The sequence below is a fragment of the Gossypium arboreum genome, chromosome 10, assembly GCF_025698485.1.
Source record: "Gossypium arboreum isolate Shixiya-1 chromosome 10, ASM2569848v2, whole genome shotgun sequence".
Lineage (NCBI taxonomy): Eukaryota > Viridiplantae > Streptophyta > Magnoliopsida > Malvales > Malvaceae > Gossypium > Gossypium arboreum.
The window spans coordinates 57698734-57709794 of record NC_069079.1 but is presented as its reverse complement, the minus strand read 5'-3'; the positions used below and the strand labels follow the sequence as shown (position 1 = coordinate 57709794).

Sequence of the window (11061 nt, the reverse complement as noted above, 5' to 3'; positions counted from 1 at the left end):
GTTGTGTCATGAGATTCATGCATGTTTTAGTTGCTAACTTGATGTTCATGTTAGCCCATGGTTCAAATCCTTGTTATGCCATGGAAATGGTATTTGGCCAAGGTTGATATTGTGTTAAAGCCATTGCATGCTAAATGTGAAGCTTGTTGATGATGCATGTAATGATGGATTGACTACTCTTGAAATTTCTTTTAGCATTCTTGAGTAAGACATGGAGTTTTCTTTGTTTAACCATGACCAAAAATTGAAAGGGGATGGTGTGGGATGTATTCGGCCATGGCATGCTCATAAGTGCGATTTATGCTTGTTGCATGATAGGTAAAAATTTGTGTTTTGATATATGTGTATATGTGTTTGTACATGATGTTACAAATGGATGTGAAAATATATGCTAGATTGGGAAAATTTGATTAAATGTTCATGAGATGAAATTAGGTGATTAAAAGATGTTAGTTGACATTGTATATATATATATATTCGGCCATTAAAGTAAGTATGTAGGTGATGTTGAATCAAGTTTTTGGTGCATATTCGGTTAGGTGTATAATCGACCAAATGGGTGATTAGTAAGAATGGTTGCCGAATATACAAGCATACATATGCATGTGTAGTTGAATTATGAATGTTTAGCAAGATGGTTAAACTAGTTGATTTATTGATTAAGCTCAAGGAGTTAAAGAAGGAGAATCAAGCAAGGGAAAGACGAAGGTCATCGAGTAGCTGACTTGGAACTATTTTACCCAACACGAGGTAAGTCATTAAGCATATATTTGGTGTTTATTTAAATGATCATAATATATATGCAAATGTGTTTAAATGAGTTGATGTGTAAATGGAAATGTATGTGTATGGAATGATGCCATTGTTGAATGTATAAAGGCAGCAAAATGCATAAGGTATTGGTCTCGGCACTAAGTGTGCGGGTATAAATGGACACGGTGACAAGATTGGCACTAAGTGTGCGGGTTTAAAATTGTACAGCACTAAGTGTGCGAGTTTGATTATATAGCACTAAGTGTGCGAGTTGAATGTATATAGCACTAAGTGTGCGGATTCACTATATGCTCTTGCATTACAATTGGCACTGAGTGTGCGACATTATCGAGTTAATCTCGGACAGCGGATCGGGTAAGTACCTTGAGCTCATGACGAATAGGCAATATGTTCATGCTCGGGGTTGAGCTTGGTAAGCTTTAAATCTATGTGATAATTGCAATTGTATGATTCTGGTGAAAATGAGTTGGTATGTGAAAATGCCTCAAATATCTTATTGTACAGAATATGAAATGTGGATGTATGACTTGGTATGAGATTGAACCGAAAGGTCCGAGGAATTATGGTATAGTTTGATATGGATGGAGTACCTAGCCTCGTTTATCGTTTCATGTTGTGATAATTTTATTAATGGATGGTTGATGAATGCTTATGACTTACTGAGTTATAAACTCACTCGGTGTTTTCTTGTCACCCATTTTAGGTCTCTTGGACTCGTATCGTTTGCGTGCTCGGAACCGTCGTTGAAGTCATCACACCGGCTGGAAATCTTTTGGTATTGTCTTCGTAGTTGAACTAGGAGAACATTTGGCATGTATAGGCTATTTTGTTTTGTTGAATTGTGGGTTGTAAACTTTAAGCCATGCGAAAATGGCCTATGTGGTCGGTTGAGTGTGATCCTAAAACATATAGTCACGAGCCTTAGAAACCTTAATTTTGATAAGGTGGCCATAGTTGTATTATGTATGATGAAATAGTTGGCCATGGAAGAATTATGAAATAGTCATTGTTTGCTTTAGTAACAGATGCTGCCAGCAGCAGTGAGGTGAGATGGAAAAATCACTAAAAATAGTAGACGTAGAATTAAATGGTGAATAAATTATGAAATTTAACCTTGATGAATCTATTTTCATATGGACGAAACGAAACGACCATATGAGCCGTATTTTAAGAGATATTCGAGATTTCGTGAGATAGGGCCAGAACGGTTTCTGGATCCTCTGTTTCGACTTTGAAAATTTACCATAAATTATCCAGAAACAATTAGGAGTCATGCCTTATATGCATAGATTCCCCTTTGAGTCTAGTTTCATTAGAAATAAACGGCATGAGCACTAGAGCTCTGTACGAGATGATATCCAGGTCGTAATGCACAAAGGTCAGTGTAATCGAACTCTGAAACAGGGGTGACTTTAACTAATAAATTGTACTAATTGGCTCGACCAAAAATTCTAGAAAAAATGTGTAGATGGGATTATGAGTCTAGTTTCAGGGAAAATTGACGGAACTGATTTTCGAGTTCTGGAACTCGGGATATGACTTTTACAGTGATAGTGATGCAGTTAGCTAGCCTGCCTGGAACAGAAATTAAATATTCCAGAGAGAGAAACAAGGGAAGTAAGCCCGGTAACACCACGTGGTCAAATCCGGTGACGGTCACGGGTTTGGGGTGTTACAATACCTTCACTTATCAAAATCATAACGAGGTTTTATCATAAAACAGACTTTTTAAATGGAACTACGCTTCTCAAGCACACTCCAATTTGAATCATAGATTTGGACATAACGTCTAGGCTGGGTTTAGGGTGTTACATTTAGTGGTATCAAAGCTGAGTTCAAAACTCAGCTGTGGATTTTAAGCTTTTGTAAGAATGTGAAAATTTTAACGAAATTGTTTTAATGGTTTAAAGTGGTGGGAATAATTTGGAAATGTTTTACTGAATGAGTGGTACACCGAGTCTCCGCGCCGATCCTGTAAGTCTTCTGATTTTTTGTACGGGAAAGATTATATTGAAATGTTATTACTGAGACTACTTTAGGTGGTAAAATTGTACTGAAACTCTCTAGTTAGGGTAGACTTCAAACCATAGCAAGATTACAAACTGCGAAAACAAACTCTAAGATAATATTTTTCATAAAATATCTATAATAAACACTGGAACAATAAACTGACTAGCATAAAATGGTTAATGCACATAAAATTGCAATTGGATAATGAGCACTATAGGTACTCGTGGTAGAGGCCGCGGCAAAAGCCGTGGGGGTGCTCGGGCTGGGTCTTCGTCTTTTGGACACCAGCCTAATGAGGAAGTTAGAAAGGCACCAGCTTCACCTATGGCTGAGATAGGGTCTTAAAATTGAGCAACTGGGGACGATGCACTGTCCCAAGCAATGTTGAGGATTTTGGAAAGGGTCGTTGGGTACTGGTAATGTGGGCCATGGGTCAGTTACGGAACGACTCAGGTCTAATAGGACAGAGATATTCAAGGGTATTGCTGGAGTCGCTCCTAATATGGTTGAATATTGGATCGAAGACACAAAAAGGATTATGGATGACCTTGACTGCACCCCTAATCAGAAGCTAAAAGGTGCAATGTCATTGCTAAGAGATGAGGCTTATCAGTGGTGGCTTACCTTAAAAGAGGGAACTCAATCCGATCAATTGACCCGGGAGTTTTTCAAGACTACTTTCTAGGCTAAATATGTGAGTGCCAGCTATGTGGATACCCGTAGAAGAAAATTTTTGAATTTAACTCAGAGAGATTGAACAGTGGTTGAATACGAAGCTGAATTTTTGCGACTTAGCTGCTATGCGTGTGGGATGGTGGCAACCGAATATGAGCACTACGTTCGTTTTGAAGATGGCCTTAAAGATATTTTACGGGTTTTAATAGCTCCACAAAGGGAGTGAGATTTTTCTACTTTAGTGGATAAGGAAAAGATCACCAAGAATGTGAATCGCGCTGAGCGTCAGAACCGTAAAAAGGAAAAGGGTAGGAACAAGAGGGATTCAGAGCCCTCGAGTTCATTACTGAGGCCTTAGAAAAGCCTAGAGTTGATGGGCCGAACAGAGTTGAGGCACCTATTGCTATTGCTGGACTGCAGCCCTGTGCCGATTGTGAGAAATGCCATCAAGGCGAGTGTTGAAGAAGGATTAGGGCATGTTTTAAGTGAGGATCTTTGGAGCACCATCCGAGAGGTGTTCAATAGCGACCAAGAGGCCAGTTAGGCCAGGGTTAGAAATGGTCTAGGCCGTGGTCATGGAGCGGAGGGCAGAGGTGCTGGTTATACTGAGGCAAGGCAGCCAGCACAGGTTTATGCTGCACATCATTGAGAGGACGGAGACGCCCCAAATGTTGATGCGGGTACGTTCTTTATCCATAATGTACCTTACACTGCACTGCTTGATGTTGGGTATGCATTCCTACATAACGTGTTCTGTACCTAAGACCTCAGGTTAAATGTGGTAGTGTTTTGGAATTAGAGTATGCAGTGAGAGCGTAGTGGCGTAGTCTATGTTATGCGACTAATTTGATAGTTGGGAATTTCAGGGATGAAATTTCTTTAAGGAGGGGTAAGTTGTAACGCCTCAAATTTTGGGCCTAGAAGTTTTAATTCTTGAATGGGTGTAGTTAGTTGTAACGCCCTAAATCCTGAAAACCCAGTTAAAATTAGTTTCGTGTGTTGTGGCATGGATGTATGTCTGACTTAGTGGTTTAGTGCTCAAGGAGTGTCCGGGGGGGCATGGGTTCAAGCCTTGGCTCGAGCAAAATTTGTGCTTCTACTTGCGCTAACCCTTGTCTCCAGCTAGTAGACTTTTAAATTATGTGAGGGTTGTTTGACATAAAAAGCTTGATACTCAAAGGGTTAGTAGGGTGTTATTTGTTGTTAGAAGACTGGGGCTAAAGTCTTGCTGCGTGCAAGTGCGTTTATTTTTGGAAGCAGTGGTGTGGGAAGTTGTAGGGTAGTGGGACTCTATAGCTTGGTCAGTTGAGTTGTTGAGTGAAGTAAGGGATCATGTTAGCTAAAATTGAGGAGAAGAAAGGGGGATTGGGTGGTAAACAGTTTGAGGATGTAGTGGAGAGATTTTAGAAGAGGGATAAGGGGAGGAAATAGTGGAGATTGAGGAGTGGGGGCAGTTGTACCGAATTTGAAGTCTTGTAGAGGAGGGAGTTAGTTCCATTTGAGGACTCTAGATGCAATAGGGAATTCAGCTAGAGTGTAGTGTATGGTTCTCTTCATTTCATCGGTTATCGATTGTTCCTCTTTTTGCTTCTTTGCTCTCTCATTTTTGCTGGCTAACTTTGGTTTCAGGTAACTTTAGGGTCGATCCCTATCTATCCTTCCCTCTCTTGAGCTTTGACTAATTTCTCCACCACTCCCTCATTGTCACTTTTGGTTCTGGACTCTATCTTCTTCCTTCCACAATCAGTTGTACCTTGGACCGAATACTTTATTTCCTCTTTTCTATTCTTCTCTCTGCTTACTCGGGATCTTTCCCCTTTTTACTGGTGCATTGGCTGAATTTTTGTCTGGTAAGTCCCCATATTGCCTCTACTTTTTGGCTTTTCTTCTCTTTTTTAGACATGCCGAGTCTTAACATATTCTCTTGGGTATGGTGTTTTCGGGTTTTAAGTAACTTTCAAGAAGTGAAGGAGCCCTATAGTGCTATATAAACGATCGGAACCTTTCTTGCGTTCTTGACCGGAGGTAATGTATTCTTCGTCTTTGATCCAAACTAAGATTATTTTGGCTTGGGTTGGTATTGGACTTGTTTTGGGGTTGTGTTCCTTTAGACTAATATACGTTGAATCAACCCATGTGTATGGGCAAACATGAGTAATAGTTTCGATTGTTGTGCAGATAGTTAGTAGGGAGTCTTTTGTCAACTTTTGCTAGTGATCTAAACAGACTAAGGTTGTACTCGCTCAAGCAAGGTGATAGTAAGTGATCTTTGTACAAGTTTGGTTAGAGTTTCTTTCAACTCGTGAGTTAGGTGTCTAACCTAAGAGTTTCTTTCAACGTGGAGATTGGTATTCTCTCATCAACAGGTGTGTAATCACACTAAAAACACTGTTGAACGGCAAAAGCCAGAAAATCGAGGAGTGCACCATCGACTTCACCATCGAAGAGTGCACGTGGCCGCCCGTGTGGCAGGCCTAGTAGCAAAACAAGGTCGTGTTGTCGACGAAATGGCCATGAGCGATTTCATGGGCCGAAAGGTTTTGGGCCATTTTAGGCCAAACTGGGCCGTGTGGGCCCCACGTACATGTGGACCCAACACGGGTAAACCACATAAACGTGTGGAGAATATTGGGCCAGGCTGTGTAAGGTACATGGCCAAGGCCATTTATGGGCTATGTGGGCCACTCAGGCGTATGGGTCTACATGGGCCCGCAATATGGGCTATAGAGCCATTAGCACTAATTGACTGTTAAGGTTGCACGGGTCGTTCAGGACGACTGTGGACCTACTATTAGGTCCGTAAGTATCCTTATACCCCATAGTAATGAAATGACCGTTATACCCCTGTGAGGTAAATTGACCAAAATACCCCTGTATTATGTATGACTGTTTTAAGCATGACATTTCTGCATACACGTATGATATTTTGTTGCATTACATTGGGAGGGATATATGATTTTGGAGGAAGTGTATTGAAATGCTATAAGCCTATTACTGGTAGCTCTGCTGGAAATACTGTTTTAGTGCCATAACTGGTACGACATGTTGTGTAGGGTTAGGTGGGCCGATTTTATCCCCACATGGTGTGTAGGGTTTGTAAGGAGATGGTGTGTAGAGGCTGGATTGGGTAGGATTTTCTCATTGCATACTGTACTGATTCTGTAATGGGCTTAGGCCCTACTGATATTGTTACTGGATTGGGCTCTGGTTCACATTGTTTCTGATTCTGAAATGGGCTATGGCCCTAACTGAAACTAAAGGGCTTAGGCCCAAGTTGTGTTTACTTTGATTGTTGCTTATATGGGATTACACACTGAGTTTTTGTGAACTCACCCATCTATTTTAACTTTCAAGTAATCCTCAAACCTAGGCAGTTCGATGCGACGGAGGACTCAGTGGTGGCCACTCTACTTAGTAATAAGTTATTTTGGGAAATTTTATGTAATAAGGCCGTTTTAAGTTTTTTTTTTTAATTTGGGGATTTAATTATATTGGTTTATACCTGCTAGCAGTAGGTCTCAAGTTTTCAAAAGATAAATGATTTTCAACTGTTATGCTTACGCAACTTGATTTAAAAAGCTTCCGCAACAAACACTACTTTTTCTCAAAAAAGGGTAATCATGATCTAAAAAGACTTACGTTTTACTAAACCAACTGGAGTTTTAACAATGAACAAGATACCTCCACTTATCAAAATTATAATGAGGTTTTATCATAAAATAAACTTTTCAAACGGAACTATGCTTTTCAAACACACTCCAATGTGACATCACAGATTCGGCCATAACGTCTAGGTCAGGTTTGGGGTGTTACAAGTACTTCCAATATAAGCTACCTTGATTTGGCTTCAGGCCATGGTATGGGTACTTATTGTGTAACACCCCTTATCTGCATCCGATGCCATGACAGGGTTCGAGGCATTACTGGACTTAAACGTACACCATTTCATAAAACTGGGCCATAAAATTTTATTCATATCAAAACTTTTCATACACATGCATAATGTCCCTTACACGAGCTACCGAGGCTCTAAACATGCATTAAAGGTGGTTTGGGACTAAACTGAGAACTTTGGAAAGTTTTGGGAAAACTTAGAAAAATTTTCATGAAACAGGGTCACACGCCTATGTGGATATAGGGACATGCTCGTGTCCTTAGGCCGTGTAACTCTCTGTTTATGACGTCAACAAAACAAATTGAACCACACGGCCAGGCCACACGCCCGTGTGCTAAGCTATGTCCTCCACACAGCTAGGACAGATGGCCATGTCTATGCCCATGTGGCTAGCACTTAGGCTATTTTCCAAGCCTTTTTGTTACCTTAATCTTTCACAAACTTAACCAATTTAAAGACACCTATCATAGCATCATTTTAATGATTTAACATACCTCACTAAGGCACGTTTTTAACAACCAACCATAACATATTACCCAACAATTAATCTCTACTTATTCAACAAATGTCCATATTCAAACATTATCAAATTAATGCCAATTTAAGCATTTATTCCATAGCTATGGCCATGACCACCTTGAATGGTCCTAAGGAATTCTCATGCATATATGTTATACTATTCATTCATAGTAAACAATTATAATCACATCATAAGGCGTTAACAAATAGTAAGGATAATTAGGCTTATAAGCCAAAACATTATAAGCCACATCCCATGGCTATATACAATGAATCAACATAAGCCAATACATTTGGCTACTCATGATAACATCTAACAAAAAAACTAAGTCTTTATACATGCCACTCACTTGTAAAAGCTTAACATATATATATAAGTCGACACTTCCAAAATGATGACTTGATAGTGTGATGCTGCCTCTGACGATTTCCAACCCCGAGCTGACCTGACAACACTAAAGAAATGGAAAGGAGTGAGTAATCTTAAAGCTTAGTAAGTCCATATGAAAAATAATAAGCAATATGCCAACATGCTTCTCAAGGTAATACAACCATAATTACACTTTTACTTATATTCTAGTCATGTTGTTTTCTCAACTCATAGTTACCAAATTATTTATATGTGGAGCTATGGAACTCAAAATTAAGACCCTCTAATTTTCCCTAAAACTAGACTCACAAATCTTCTTACCATAAAATATTTATAATTTTTGGTCCAGCCAATAAGTACAGTTTATTCTTTAAATTTACCCTTTTTTTGCTGTTCGACAGCTCCGAACCTTATTCACTAAAAATTAATTATCTCCTAATACGGGATTGGGATGATGTTTTCGTCTATTTCTATTGAAAATAGACTCATTTAGAATTATAATAATATAAATTATAACCCATAACTATTTTTTTACAATTTTCAATGATTTTCTCAAATTAGAATAGGGAATTTCGAAATCGTTCTAACTCTATTTCACACAAATTCAAATATCTCACAATATGAAATTCCTTTGCTTACACTGTTTCCTTTATAAGAAACTACACTCGATTGGCTTTAATTACCTATTTCATTCAATCTTTAAACCTATTTCCACTATTTTTGGTATATTTTCAAAGTTAGACTACTGTAGCTGTAACACCCTGAACCCGAGACCATCGCCGGTGTCGGACGCGAGGGGTTAACGAGCCAAGTCCTCTTAAAGCACCGACCAATTTGGCATTTCCAGACAGACTGGAAAACTGCATCACTGTCGCCTTAAAAATCATATCTCGAGTTTCAAAACTTGGAAACTGATTCCGTAAATTTTCCCTGAATTTAGACTCATATATCCTTCCATGGATTTATTTCTAGAATTTTTGGTCAGGCCAATTGGTACAGTTTATTAGTTAAAGTCACCCATGTTACAGGGATCGACTGCTCTGACCTTCGCGCGTTAAAACTTGAATATCTCTCTGTACAGGGCTTTAATACTGGTACCGTTTGTTTCTAATGAAACTAGACTCAAAATGGAATCTGCACATATAAGGCATGACTTCTAATTATTTCTGGATAATTTATAGTAAATTTTTAAAGTCGCGACAGGGGACCCAGAAACAGTTCTGGCCCTGTCTCACGATAACTTTAATATCTCTTAACAAGTAACTCCTATGACTGTTTCGTTTCTTCCATATGAAAGTAGACTCATCAAGGTTCATTTACATAACTTATTCACTATTTAATACCATTCCTACAAATTTTGGTGATTTTTCAAAACCACACCACTGCTGCTGCCAGCATCTGTTTTCAAGGTAACCTTTACCTATTTCATGATTTCCACGATTCAATTGCCCCTCTTTGCATACATAGCACAAAGTGTGATCATGATTAACCATTCCAATGGCTAATCTTCTCAAAACAATTCCATACCCCATAATGATCAACATACAACGATTATAGTATCATACCAAAAACGTATATAAGCCATTTTCGCATGGCTATCCAAGTTTACACAAAACCGAAAGGTACATGACCTTCAACAATAGGGTAGTCCTATACATGCCGTTTCAAAGTTCAACCAAAATTATACCAAAATGGAGGCTTTGATAGTGTAGATGACTTCGACTTTAATGATCCCGAATCCGATCGCTAACGAGCAAAATCTATAAAACAGAGAGCCAAAGCAACGGGGTAAGCATTTTTATGCTTAGTAAGTCTCAAGCAATAAAATCAGCTTTAACTAAAGCATTACATTCACATAGCCAAATGAATCATTTCATTAATACACATTCGCATAATCATACTTACTTCACACTTCATCATTATATACTTTCACAAGATATCAACCAATTCGATAGCTGAAAACTCGTTAGTCGATTGAGCGAATGTTACTCAAACATATCGACTTTTCCAATGCACATATAAACATACCTTATCCTTTGGGCTTTTCGAGCGTACTAATTAAATTTATTACAGCAACCAACGCTCACCTCCAGCCCAAGCTTCTTCGGAATACAACCGGATATAACCACATGCACGAATGCCTTGGTCTTAGCCGGATAGAACGACTTGCACAAATGCCTTCGGTATTAGCCGGATTTAACAACTTGCACGAATGCCTTGGTCTTAGCCGGATGTAGTCACTAGCACAATTGCCTTGGTCTTAACCGGATATAATTACTAGCATAAATGTCTTGGGACTTAGCCGGATATCATTCAATTGCTCATGCACACACATATATCAATAATCATTACACATCCATGTTTCATTTTCGTTACTAAGGCTCAAACACAAACATATCACTAGCATAATCGCCCGGGACTTAGCCCGGGTACCATTCAAATACTCATACACACATAAATCAATAATCATTACACATCCATGTTTCATTTCACATAATTCGAGTAGGGTCATTTCTTGAGGACTTACCTCGGATGTTGTCGAACGGCTTCAACGGCTATTCGATCACTTTTTCCTTCCCTTTATCGGATTTAGCTCCTTTTGCTCTTGAGCTTAACGAATACAAGTAGAAGTATTCAATATTTCTATCAATAATGTTTACTAGTCAATCACATTCGGCATCTCATATCATCTCACTTTATTATAATTTATCATTCAACCTTTGAACCCAAAACGCCATTATATGGCCACATATACATACATCCATATATTTAAGCTCAAGAATTTTAACATAACATCAAGTGCTCAAATCACTCATGT

At 38.8% G+C, this 11061-nt stretch overlaps 1 long non-coding RNA gene across 1 annotated transcript; it reads right to left on the bottom strand.

Moving 5' to 3' along the window:
• Window positions 1-9719: 9719 nt before the first annotated feature.
• Window positions 9720-10833, bottom strand: LOC128281499 (uncharacterized). Its single transcript, XR_008271719.1, has 2 exons — window positions 10771-10833; window positions 9720-10003 (listed from the first exon to the last, which is right to left on the bottom strand). It is a non-coding gene; the product is annotated as an uncharacterized LOC128281499 (long non-coding RNA).
• Window positions 10834-11061: the final 228 nt, after the last annotated feature.